A 15,270-nucleotide genomic window follows, 5' to 3' on the forward strand; every position below is an offset into this window, starting at 1 on the left:
CTAGCTCCTACAACTTTTACCCCGGGTTCTTTTTAATTGACTCTCTCTATGTTCATTAAGTTCATTGGTTACAGGTTTCAGGATCGTCGCTCTGATACCATTTGTAACACCCCCATACTCCGAGTGCCTTACCAGGACCACTCAGGTATGAAGACATCACCATCTCGGTTGCCCGAGGCATGATAATCAAATAGACAAAACAGAAACAACATTTATTATGAGTAGTTAAATGAATAAGTACAATCCTCGAAACCAAACTGAAAGTACAATACATTATTCCAAACTAACTGTTCTCAACTGAAATATAAATAAAACTAAACTACAGCGGAAGACTCTATCGTCATGTCGTGGCCATCCCAAATATCCCAAAGATCATCTCTATACCTGCTCAATATCTGCTCACCATCCCCGAATGGATCACCGCAGGTTTACAAAACAACACCGGGGTCAGTACTAATCACACAATCAATATAGATAACAACAATAAGACAAACAGACAGCTGAACTGCCACACACACATCCAACCAACCGTCTCAATCACCGATCGTCCACCTGGACCACCACGCCAAATGGGGGACCGCAGCCGTTCCCACCTAAGCCCCGCTCATCGTACGAGCGATAACCCTGCTCATTAATGTGCACATCCCTTCTGTGGCGGGTTCCACAGAAGGCGAAACTAGGGCGTGAGATCACTCCCGCAAGTGACCCCACTCAGCCGAGAACGCATCTCGAGAACCATCAACAACCACAACCACAATCACAATTACAATCACAATCACAATCATCATATCAAACAACTAATTACAGCACATCACCAATGTCCCATTATGGGACTAATACTGAGTAGGAAATCCTACCTGGAAAGCACAACACGCAGACGGTATCTACAGCTGTCTCAAAACGCCTCTTCTATGAACTCTCCTCCTACCATACAACACATAGATACTACTATTCAATTACTATTCATAAAAACCCCCAATTCCTAAATTAGGGTTTCACTAATCTTAACAAAACATTATATAAATTACATTAAAAGCTTACCCTCGACGCAAGGAATCCAACGACACGAACTACGATGCAAACCGACCGTCTGAACTCCGGGAATTGTCAAGAACGCGATTAGGAAGAAGACAAATTGCTTTCTCTCTTAAACAGGTTTTAGGTTTTGTAAAAAGTGATTTAGAACAATGCCGAATATGTTTATATACCTTAATCGCGTAATTAACAAAACCCGAGAAAACTCCCCGATAAACCTGGACACTCGATCGAGTACCCAAGGTACTCGATCGAGTACCCTCTACTCGATCGAGTGCCCCACTACTCGATCGAGTGCCCAACAGGTCAGAAACTATTTTATTCTGCAACATACCCTTACTCGACAGAGTAAGGGCTACTCGATAGAGTACCCCCAAGACATATAAATACGGAGTATTACAAAAAGGATCAGACTGGACTCCTACTAACTAAGGCGTTCAGGCATACGATAGAACGCGACGTAAAGTAATGAGGCTAATTAACCTTACTGTGGCCACTGGGCCAATCGAGCGAAAGGTTAATTTTCAGATAGTGGACATCGAGGCATCTTTCAATATACTTCTAGGTAGGCCCTGGATTCAGGCTTACAAAGCAGTGACATCTACCTTACACCAAAAGATCAAGATCCCTCTAGATGGCAAGGTAGCGATGATCACTTCGTCACCTATCAAGGCCGTAATAGAGAAAATGTCAAGCAACCAAGTAGTTACAAATCCAGTGCACAAGCTTGGAGGATTTCAAATTATAAACCTTATAGAGAGCGAGTTGGCTCCCTTGTACTTCAACCCATACTCCAACTTAGTGGTCAACCACATACTCAAATCCCAGGGATACTGTTAGGTTCATTAACCCCTAATTAGACTCTTCTAATTAGTTTCTAAATTACTCACTAATTTAGAATAATAGATCTAGTGCATGCAATATGAATTAAAAGGAAATAAGGAGAAAACAATTATTCCTTACACATGTGTGGGACGGAATATTAGGCACAAGGTAGGACACCTTCCTAGCCTTGTTCTTGAGCTAAAAGTATTTTAGGATGATCCTCCAAGATCTTCAAGTTTCAAGTATAGAAACACTCCTCTTAGTTGCACCCAAGACATTACCCATAACACTAATAATATTATTAACTAGATAATATTACTAGTAACCTTAAATATATTCTAATAATATCATTATTACTACACTAGTAATATTTTTATGATATTAGAATTTTTTGAACAAATTCAAACATAAAACTATTTTTATGTGTGAGAGAAAGAGAATTGATACCAGTCGAAGTGAGTACCAAAAATAATATTTATAAATTCCAAACTACAACTAGCAAGCGGTAGTGAAGGTCGATCCGCAGGGAGGTAGGGAGTCAAGTTGTTTTTATTTCAGTCTATGAATTTCCGGGGGGTTTGATTTGAGTTTAATCTAAATCTAAATGCGAAAATAGATAAGCAAATAATAAAAATAAGAGTAAGCAAATGATAAAAAGGAGCTAAGACGGTCGGTTCACTATAGCTGCGATGGCACATAATCCTAGGTAAGTCCGAAACACAGTCGTGTAGGATGGGTAAAACATGTCCTCTCGGTCCAAGTTAACTAGCAGCTCCTTTCGGCCTATGCTACTAGTCCCTAGGTTTCACTAATACTAGCTCTCGCCCTGAAAAGTGATTCCTAAACCCTAAATTACTTATCTTTCGATCTTAGCAATTTAGTCGTCTTAATTCATTAATTAATGCCCTTCCCTATCTATCGATCTACGGGTTGGTCAAAACTAAGCATCTAACAAGTCTCCTCTCGGTCTCATTGTTAAATATTGCACTTAACGAATCAAACGATGCTAATCAAACACGGGTCTGGTCGATCGACCAACTACCTCAGTCGACCGACCACACGGCATAGTAAGTCGACCAGTTAAGCCAGTCGATTGACCATGCCTTAATTCGGGGTCACCTATTCTATGCCATCTACGCTATAGCTCCCCTCACATCTTAGCAAAGGTACTTAGCTACTCATGATGGTGATAATAACAACAGTAAAATTAACAAAAACTATAAAGGAAAACATGATTAAAATTATTAAGCAATAAAAACGCAATAAAGTAATTAAGGTTTCGGGATCTAACTAGCAATTTCTGAACTAAGAAAGGCGAATAAAGATAAACTGTAAATTGAAGAACAGAATTACCGAAGATTAGGATCCGGAAGCAATGAACTTTATTAAGAAAATTATACTATGAAAAGTATCGAATTAATTACAACTGCTAAATACTAGAAGGAACTAAATAATAAAGAATACTAGATATCCTGGATGCCAATCTGAAGTTACGTTATAAAGGAAAAATAACGTGACTTATTTCCTAAACCCTAATTACATTGGGCTTTCTAATTCTCGTTCTTAAATTGCGGGTCAGATCGTGGGGTGGTCGATCGACCACTGGTACCAGTCGATCGATCAAGGGTGCTGTACAGTAACGCATTCTGACGAATTCTGCAGCGCGCACCGATCTTAAAACAGCTGCCATTTCTTCGTTACTTGGCCAAATCAGGCGTTCTACGCGGCGTTGGAAAGCTAAGAGGATAACCTTTCACCACCAATTGGAATCACTCGATTATCAGATCTAGAATTCGAGATATAGCCATTTTAAGCAGCCTGCAGTAAACTGTTCAGCATTCTGACAGTCTATAGACCATGTAGGTCAGTCTATAGACTGCTGTAGCTGGTAATCCGCTTCTAAAACTCTCTCAAATATATCTTTCAGGCCTTGCTACGCGCACCAAGTTCATTTCCCGAGTGAAATCTTCATGTCAAATCCTATGCCAAGCACTCGGGGACGGATTCGGCTCGATTTCCGCTGAATTCTTCACATTTCTGCAATTTTACACAAAAACACTAAAGTAGACGGAAAAAGGGAATATAGTAGAATAAACTACACAAATGAGCTCTGAAATGCGTGTAAAAGAGGGTGTAAAATATCATATTTTAGACACGCATCAAACTTCCCCAAACCAAACCCTTGCTTGTCCCCAAGCAAGAACTAGACTCGATCCTAGGACCTAATGGAACGAGTTCAATCTCAGACCGAAATGCAAACTGTAAAGCCTAAACCAGTTTAATGCTACAAATCAACAATCAATTAGCATTATGAATCATGAAAACGAGTTATGTAGTCGTTAAAAACTGCTGAACTGTCAACTATAGAGACTTATCAATTCGGACTCTTACGGGTCGAATCACACATAAGCACAGGTGAATATATGTGAAGGATAGAAAGAAGTAATTTTGTAAAGACTCTCACCTAACTACGACCTAGAAGAACATGCCTGCAATCTAATATTAAAATGACCTCTACAACCTTACATATGCATTCCAACCATAAAAGACCATGACACATGCCGAGGCAATTCTGGATATGTGAGGTATGGGTAAGAAGGGGCTAAAATGAATTTGGGAAAGCAGAGTTATAGCCAAGCTAGTAATTACTGAAAACCAAATTATAACAACATCCCAACTTCTTGCTCAAAATTCAACAATAAAACCGGTGCTAATGATTAGCACTAATCTAACAATCTCAAATTAGTCAACTCCCCATAAGATACAAATACAACATGGGAGCAAAAATCGCCATCTAATAAAGACTTTGAATTATGCGATTTTGATTTTTTTTTCTTTCCTGCGGTGCACGGTCGATCGACCCATGAGTCCAGTCGGTCGACTAAAGGACGAACTTGCTTTTCATTATTTCTCTTTTTTTTTCTCTTTTTCAATTCTGTTTTTTCTTTCTTTCTTTCCTCCTTTCCAACATCCCACCATACTTCTCATAAAGAGCAATATAACCAAAATGTAATAAATACATTCCCACAACTACCAATACTAGCTTGAATAGGGTAGGCTAAATAATGTATGTAGCTTCTGGGACAAGAAGGCAATTTGGTTATGTGAGGTTTATGGGTAAAATGAGAAAAGGGGACCTCTGCCACATGTGTCAACAAACCACAAACCGAATGCATACAGGTATTAAATAGACCAAGTTCATATTTATGCATATTGATATAACATGTCTTATAACGAGTAACTACTCACATTCCTAAATGAACTGGTCATGAATGTCACCAACTCAGAAAATGATATAGTTTGCCAAAAATCTAAGTCAAGTCTAAGGATTCAGCGAATAAATTAACGAAAACTCGGAGACTATGCAAATGATTCTACTAATAACATGTCAATTTAGCACGGCTTAGGCGTAAACAGCTGAAAATGCAATGTCATCATTGAAATACTACCGTTCCGACTCAACTTATATGCTAAAATAAACGTGCAATTTTTTTGAATTTTTGAAATTTTTCAATTTTTTTGATTTCTGTATATATAGGAGGAAATGAAATAAGCAATGCAAGACAAAAATGTAAACGTGAATGCAAAACAGAATGAATGCAACGCAAAACCCTTCCCCAAACCAAATCACACAATGTCCCCATGGTGCAAAATCATATAAAAGAAACAAAAGGGAAATGGGAATCTGCGATAAATAACTAGATAAGACATGAATGAGACATGGGAAACTCACAAGACTTTAAGCGCAGCAAAAGGAAACCTCCCCAAACCAGTGTGAGCTAGGAGGTTTCAGTAGCCAGCACTCTAGCAGTGCTACCATAGGTACCTGAAAAGAAACAAAAGTACCACGCGTAATTCTGAGAGAGCAATTTACGAAACGCAAAATTATGTGCAAAATAAGAAAACAGAAGAAAACAGAAACGAATCGGAGAATAAAGTGGACAAAAGACTCCTTCAACTCCGCAAATCGACCAAACACAGCAGGGGAATGGTCGTGAACAGGTACAGCGGCGGGAAGCGGTCGATCGACCATACCAGCCAGTCGATCAACTGGGATACCTGCTGTAAGTTTCCGATTTCTTCGAATTAACTCAATAAATTGAGCTAATATGGTCTATGAACCTGCAAATACACATAATAACGCGCCCAAAATTGTGCTAAACCCAAAGTAACAGTCTAAAGTCTTTAAATCCTAAGCAAACTTATAAAAGCGAAGTCTCACACAAACCAAAGCAATAAATAGTATAACAAAAGCAATAAAATGTCTAAAACTTGTGAAATAAAAAGTGTTCATCCGCGAAAAATGCGGAAAATCTCCGACCATGGCTTCTGGCTATATGAAGTACCCTCCGCGGTGTTCAACCTCTTAGCACTCCAATCCACCACATCGTCCGACGGGTCAACATCTGGCTCCTTCTTGGGCTCCTCATCTGGCTCCTCATCCGTGCCATAGCTAAGACATCATAGACCGCCTCTTTGAACGATTGGCTCCTTCACAGCTGGAGCAATGAACGGCTCTTCGTTTCCCAAACGCCCTTATTTCGAAATAAAAAGTTTTACACGGTTTAAACTATTTTTAAACATTTCGAAACTATCAAAATAAATACTTTTCTTCAAAATATAATAAAATCATATTTCTTTGAATTATTTTTACTTTAAATACTTAAATATCAAATTTTATTTGATTAATAAATTATTTTCGAAATATATTAACGGTCCGAAATTACGGGGCGTTACAATGAAGATGATTGCTTTAACTATGTTATGTTTTAGTGGAAAATATAAATGCCAGACAAATTTTATAACAGAAACTACCTCCAACTTTATTGTAAAGATTCAATCATATCATATAGGATTCTTTGTTACTTCCTAACACACTCTATCTAATATTATGTGCTTATGAAAGTGAACTTGTGATACCATATCACACTTCTTTTAGTGCAAATCAAAGTCATTACTTTATTGTTCCCTTCCTTAACAAAGTACTAATACTTTGGTTTTATAATCTCTAGGTTTTGATACTTTTAAACTTCATTGAACTTATTCAAATAATTTCTCTTCTTACCTCATTAAGTGGATACCAAGTATCTACCTAGTTCGTTGGTAAAAGAGATGAAAAAGTAATAACCTTTTCTGATTGAAATAGTATTCAACCATACACTTCAAAGTGTAAATAGGGCGAATATCTTGCTCTATTCATAATCCTATTCAAGAAGAAGATCATGACTTATCTTGCTTTGAGTACAAGATTCGCACACACTAAGAGATTCCTAATGAAATGGTTTGGAACACTAGTCAACACTAGTTTCTAAATGCGATTTTCAATCTAGAATTGAGAAATGATAGGGGTCACTAATTTGAGTCTTACATATATATGACATTTATTTTTAGTTTGAATTAGAATATAATTACCTTGATTTGTATGGTCTAACCATAAATCTAATCGTGGTATGTAAGGGCACAACGCTTATTTTAATTTTACAATAGTAAAACCCTTTGCGTTTTATACAAAACTTGAATTATATTCTTATTTAGAGTTGGTGTACATCATAACAATTATTTGGGGTACATTTCTAAATACAAAACTAAAATGAGTACACTATAACATTTATATGTTTATGGATGAAATGGCAACTACCTTAGTTCCATTCATGTAAATTTCTGAATTCATTGTTGCTAGTCGTCACACGATAATGCCAAATATTATGATGAAATCCACGAATTTATATCAAATACCCATGATGTATGTGGTATCTAGCAAGAATACAATCTCAATGTCATAGATATTCAAGAAGGAATATGTTGGGGTCACACAACCAACTTCCTTGATCTTTACTTATTTGGGGTTGTATCTATTTTAGTGTCTAACACTTTCTCTTTTGAGCCTAGTTCTATCCTTAACAATTTAAGATAGGTAGTTACTTCTTATCGCTCCCACTGACTTCAAGAATTTCTACTTGATAAAAACTTATCTTCATTTAAATTCCTAGTTAATCCTTCACAAGGGTTAACTCTATTGTGGTATTTGGTTAATCAAAATTTCTAACAAATCAATTTACCAATTTAATATTGTCATGTTCTTAACTATATAAGTGCTTGATGACAAGTGTTTAGGTTGAGCAATAAGACATTTGAACCGTGGATGCATAGAAGATATTATCAAAACATATTTTGACTAATCATTACTTCTATTCATACTTCTTCATAAGAAATCATACATATGTATGTTAGGAATTTAAGATGCTAATCTTATATGACATACGACAATTCCTATGGAGTTCTATGGAATAGAATGATTCCTATGGAGCTAGTCCATGCCCTATATAAACGGTTCAATTGAGGCTTTTAGAAAGGAGATTCTATTTGTCTTTAGCTATAGTGGTTTAATGGAGACATAAGTTAAAATCGAAATAACATCGTATACGTCTAGAAGCAAAGATATAGAACAGATTTAAACAACGAAATAGTGGGAAAACTAACATTCATCGTAATATATGAAAACGTTTAGCAAGTTTTAGCATTTATATAATGACCTCCACCCAATTATATAAACAATTCCAAAACCCAAATTCATATTAACTCGGTTGTGAGCCAACGGGCCCTCTACACCCTTACTGATATAATTTGGTAGGTTAACTCATTTAACCGATTCTACACTTAGAACTCTCGATCGATGAAATTACATTATGTTCATCTTTAGCCCGGACCTATTGAGACAACGGTCCCTCTAATACTTCCGTTAAGATCAACCAAATTTCGAAATGTAATAACCTTTTATTACCCCACTTACCCTGTTGGGATTCAATAATCTCATATGTTTACATATTCATAGTATGATAATTTAATTTAGTCATAAAATTAAAACGAATCTTATGCATGCAAAACGATTACAAGTATAAGGAGAAAAATCAATTCTTACATTGATAATTTTGGATAAATGGGCACTAGTAAGTTCACCTTCGTACTAGTTCTTGAGCTTTCCAAAATGGAAGAATAAGATTCAAGTTGAGAATATCTCCTAAGGAATTATACCCAAGGTAATACCCTTAATAATTATAATTAATATGAACTAGTATTAATTAAAATCTTACATAAACTTGACACAAAATATTAATTTTGTTCTCTCTTATTTCGGTTAAGAGGAGAGGATTTTTATGAGTTTTCTTTCTCTAAAATGTTTCACAAAAAGTAGAGAGTAGTTGAATGAATAATACCCTACTAGAATATCAATGTATCTAGTGTAAAAATAAGAGAAAACCCTTTTGTTTTCTCTTCAAAAAAACGGGTGGTAAGGGGTGGTTTTTTTGGCCAATGCATGGTCTTGTTCTTCTCAAGAATAGACTAGATATGCAAGGCTAGGTATTAGGTTTAATCATTATGTTCTTATTTAAAATAAAGCACAATATAAACCATAAACCCCTCCAATATTTCGGTACACTTGGATAAAATGGGTAGTCCATTTTATTTTGTCATTTGTTAATTTTTGTCACATGTTACATGTTACATGTTACATGACATGTTACAATGTAATGTATTTTTAACATATTAAAAATCAACATATTAATAAAATATGTCACACACAAAATTAACTAGTAATTCTTAATTAAATGTACCAAAATGGTTTATCAAATTATAAATTTACAACAACTTATATTTATAATATATTATTCATTTTGTTTCAATTGTTTCGTAACAATAATTCAATCTAAGTAATAAAACAATTCAATTACTTAGACCGTATCTCATCTAATCGAATTACAATGAGACACGTTAATTTTACTCATAAAATCATCCGTCAATTTTAAGCAATTTAATTAACTCGTATCGGCATACGATTAATTAAATGATCAATTAAGAGTATTACCCTTTAGGTATGACCTCAGGGTATCAACTGATCACCACCGTCACATGACAGTAATGTCAAACTCTAGTCAGCCAATCATTACCGATATGTGTGGACCAGTTGACTGTAAAATATTATTTTCCCTCATGCATTCTTAAATATGAGATTTAAACATGTGATCATCATGATCGACAATTGTGATCGCATTATTGTCAGGGACACTAACTCCAACAATCTCCCACTTGTCCTCGACAAGTGTGCGTCACCAATTCTCTTGTCCTATTACTCTCTCCCACTCAATGCAAGATGTCTTTCAGGTCGTACTTGTAAGTGATCATATCGAGAGTGGTTTCCTCGATCTTGAGAATAACTGATTGACCGGAATTATCTACCATAGATACCTTCCGAGCGTGGCCACGCATTTCCAGTTCATTACTCCTCGAGTGGCCCTGAGATATTATTTTAACCCTGACAAAGGGGTGGACAATTCCTATCGCACTATTCCCTCGACTAGCCACAACCCATTGTAACCCAAAATAAGCCCTTTAACCCCATTTACGAAGGTCGTAGGAACATAAATCAAAGTTACTCTGAAACTGTGCCACCTTGGGCGAACAGTCTTTAGTCAAAATAATCGACTCATTAGAATACTATAGTAGCTCTTGCCACGACCAAGCTATATAAATTTGCCAGAACTCTATAAGCGGTCATTAGGCCCGACAAAGTATTCCTAATAGTCTGCCTATGTGATCGACTAGTCATCTCATATGACTCTATGGCACTTGAACTTGCCATCAATCGCATCACACTCTAGTCACTTCGAGACGTCACCTCATACAAGTGACTATGGGCGATTACTATGTCAATTTAGTTCACTTTAATGGGGTTCAATCTTGTCTCCACAACCCATTTGAATATGACAAAGTAATGGAAAAATAAAAGATAAATGTGATTATGCATATGAACAAATAAAACAACTCCTTTTATTTCATATCAAAATCCAACATAAAACTGGCATGCGTTTAAGTCCCATGGACGCAACATGTCCATCATGCTTAGCCTGCGATAAAGGCTTGGTGAGCGGATCAGCAATGTTATCATCCGTCCCTACCTTAACAATCGCAATTTCCTTCCTTTCAATGAAATCTCTAATTACATGGAATTTTCTAAGTTCATGTCTAGATCTATTACTAGACTTGGGCTCTTTAGCTTGGAAGATAGTCTCATTGTTGTCACAATAGAGAGTGATGGGATCATTGGTGGTAGGCACTACTTTTAGCCCTTCCAAGAATTGCTTGATCCACATAGCTTCCTTTGCAGCTTCTGATGCTGCTATGTACTCAGCCTCCATTGTAGAATCCGCAGTCACAGCTTCCTTGAAGCTTCTCCAGCTAACGGCACCACCATTGAGCATGAAAAAAAATCTGGCTTGTGATTTCATGTCATCTCTGTCTGTTTGAAAACTGGAGTCCGTGTAACCCTTAACACAGAGCTCGGAGTCACCTCCAAACATTAAGACAGAATCCTTAGTCCTTCGCAAGTATTTAAGAATATTCTTGACGGCAATCCAGTGACTCTCACTAGGATTTCCTTGATATCTACTCGTCATGCTCAAAGCATACGAGACATCTAGACGAGTGCATATCATGGCATACATGATTGATCCAATGGCGGAAGCATAAGGGATAAACTTCATGCGTTCAACATCTTTGGGTTCGGTGGGTGATTGATACTTGATCAATATGGTCCCACTAACCATAGGAACCAAGCCTCTTTTGGATTGGTCCATGCTGAAGCGTCGAAGAATCTTATCAACATAAGATTCTTGACTTAATGCCAATATCCTTTTGGGTCTATCTCTATAGATCCGGATACCTAATATGCATTATGATTCTCCTAAATCCTTCATTTGGAAGTGATTACCTAACCACTCCTAAACAGAAGACAACATCGGAATGTCATTTCCAATGAGTAGTATGTCATCCACATACAATATTAGGAACCCAACATTGCTCCCACTAAACTTCATGTATAAGCATGGTTCCTCAATGCTTCGAGTAAAACCATTTATTTTATAACATGATTAAATCGATGGTTCCAACTTCTCGATGCTTGCTTAAGACCATAAATGGATCTCTTAAGCTTGCATACTTTGTTAGGATTTTTAGGATCCACAAAACCTTCAGGTTGTATCATGTACACCTCTTCTTCTAAATGCCCATTTAGAAAAGCGGTCTTGACATCCATTGCCATATTTCATAATCATGAAATGCGGCGATCGCTTACAATATCCGAATTGATCTTAGCATAGCCACGGGGGCAAAGGTTTCGTCATAGTGAAGACCATGAACTTGAGTAAAACCTTTTGCCACTAGCCTAGCCTTGTAGACATCATCATGTCCTTCTATGCCATTCTTTATTTTGAAGATCCATTTGCACTGAAGAGGTCTTGCCCCTTCAGGAAAATCCACCAAGTTCCAGACTTGATTTTCATGCATAGAACTCATTTCGGATTTCATGGCCTCAAGCCATAAAGCTGAATTGGGACTAGAGATTACAACTTTGTAGGTGGCGGGTTTGTCACTTTCTAAAAGTAACACATCGGGTGTCCCATCCTCTTCAATAAATCCAACATATCTATCAGGATGGCGAGAAACTCGACCCGACCTCCTCGGTTGAGTAATAACAACAGGATTAGACGACAAAGGAACGTCTTCTTGCGTCTCTTCTTCAGTTTGTGGCTCTTGAACTTCATCAAGTTCAAAATTTCTCCCACTCTGTCTCTTAGAAATAAACTCTCTTTCTAAGAAGACAAATTTTTACTAGACACAAACACTTTGTTTTCTTGAGGTTTGTAGAAGTAATATCCTCGGGAGGTAATGGGGTAACCAACAAAGATGCATTTTTCGGATCGTAGGGCAAGCTTGTTGTCGGTCTTTGCCTTGAAGTAAGCATTACATCCCCAAATCTTCATATAGGATATATTAGGAATCCTTCCTGTCCACATCTCATATGGAGTCTTTCCGGTTGCCTTTGTTGGACTTTTATTCAATGATTTGATTGCGGTTTGGATTGCAAATCCCCAAAACGAGTCGGGTAACTCGGTTTGACTCATCATAGATCGAACCATATCTAGTAGGGTTCGATTTCTCCTTTCGGCAACACCATTTATTTCTGGTGTACCGGGTGGAGTGAGCTGTGACACAATGCCACAACCTTTCAAGTGTGAATCAAATTCATTACTAAGATACTCTCCACCACGATCGGATCGTAGTGCTTTTATCTTTTTGTTCAATTGGTTTTCTACTTCATTTTGAAATCCTTTAAATTTCTCAAAAGCTTCACTCTTATACTTCATTAAGTAGATATACCCATATCTACTTAAATCATCGGTCAAGGTTATGAAGTAGTCATAGTTTCCCCTAGCGGTGATGGTCATTGGTCCACATACATCGGTGTGTATAAGTCCCAATAGTTCACTAGCTCGAGTCCCTTTACTACTAAAAGGATTACGAGTCATTTTTCCTAGGAGACAATATTCGCATATACCATATGATTGAAAATCGAATGGTTTAATAACATTAGTGGAAACTAATCTTTTAATGCGATTCTCATTGATATGTCCCAATCGACAATGCCAAATGTACGATTTATTTGGATCACTTGATTTGATTTTCTTTGATTGTATATTATAGATGTCTTTACTTGGATTAGAAGTTTCTAGAACATAAATGCCATTAATAGAAGAGCCTCGGCCTATGACCAAGTCATTTCTTGAAATAATACAACAATTGTTTTTAATGGCAAAATTAAAACCCTCTATGTCTAACATAGCAATTGAAATAATGTTCTTAGAAAGAGAAGGTACATAAAAACAATTATGAAAATACAACTCAAATCCATTTGCCAAAGCAAGCACATAAGTTCCCTTGGATATAGCCTCTACCCTAGCTCCATTCCCAAGACGGAGATCAACATCGCCCTTTCTTAGTCTTTCCACGTTTCTTAGCCCCTGTAAATGATTACAAAGGTATGAGCCGCAACCGGTATCTAATACCCACGTTGTGGTGGAAGTAAAATTTACATCAATAACATAAATTTCAGAAGGAATTTTACCGAGTGGAATAACAAATCTGTCCCTAATATTTCCTAAATATATGGGGCAATTCCTCATCCAATGTCCCATTCCATGACAATAATGGCATTTATCATCAACTTTGGCTCCTTTGGTAGTCCCACTAGCCATCTTGTTCCCATTGTTGAATATTCTACCTTTCTTTCCCTTCCTTTTGAATAATTTTCCTTTAGTTGCAAGAGCTTTCTTGCTAGGACTCCCACTAGATTTGGCATCCCTTTCTTCCAAAGATAAGGATTTCATAGATTTAGCGAGATGGTCTTCCCGAGACACATTCACAAAAGATATAGTCTTAGTAGGAGGTATGGTGGAAGTAATGAAATTAAGGTTTCCATCGGAACCGATCCCAAAATGAAGCTCTCTAGTAGTATCGAGATTGTGGTTGGAGCAAATATCGTCAAAAACGTTATGACAAGACTCAATGGTAATAGGTGTAGTTGCTTTAGAAGGATCCATTGCGATATATAAACTACAAATATGGAGGTAAAGGAAATGTTAACATTTGTCATTTGATTAAATTTGCAAACATTTTAAACAAATTTTTAAACATTTATATAGTGACCTCTACTCAAATATTATAAATGATCCCGAGATCCAAATTCATATCAATTCGGGCATGATGAGCCAATTCATCCCTTGTTAATATAACTCGGTGGATTAACTCTTTAATCGATTCTACTTTTAGAACTCTCAGTCAATAAAATTACTCTAATATTTATCTTTAGCCCGGAACGCATGCGACTACGGTCACGAATACTTCCGTTGAGCTCAATCCAAATTTTGATGTAATAACATTTTACTACCCCACTTCGCCAATGTAACAAGGTTTGTATTACGGTAAAGCCGGCTCAACTCCCTTATGAAATTGGTACTTCATGGGTTCTACTATTTGGCAAGGCTATTTCTCAATTATTAATTTAGTGAGAGGTCATGTCAATTTAATATCTATCACGTTTTAAGTGAACTAAAGCGGTGAACTACGATAATTATAATTGACACGGTTGATGACTCGATTAAATAAAATGCATGTTTAGTTATGGCAATTTAGCGATGCATGCAAACATATAAATAAAATGCAAAACATAAATATAATGTCCTAGTATGGCCTTCCTTAAATAATAAATCTAATAAACTATTACAAATTTGGAAACCAACTCCTTTGGTCCTTTGAACTTCGGTCTTGGCACGCATCTCGAGGTAACACCGTCTTCATTGAAACTCCGGGAAATTACAAAATAATAAATAGAATTACATAATTTCCTATTATACATTTGTAATAAAAATTAAAATCTATTAAATTACAAAACGGTGATACGAGATCACAATAATTACAACCGAATCGATATTCCCATACATTTCGGGTAATACCAATTAAAAACTAAGGCCATACTAAGTAAAATTACATAATTCACAAAAAATAGATGATTTCAAC

This window comes from Silene latifolia, unplaced genomic scaffold (genome assembly GCF_048544455.1).
Source record: "Silene latifolia isolate original U9 population unplaced genomic scaffold, ASM4854445v1 scaffold_73, whole genome shotgun sequence".
Classification (NCBI taxonomy): Eukaryota; Viridiplantae; Streptophyta; class Magnoliopsida; order Caryophyllales; family Caryophyllaceae; genus Silene; species Silene latifolia.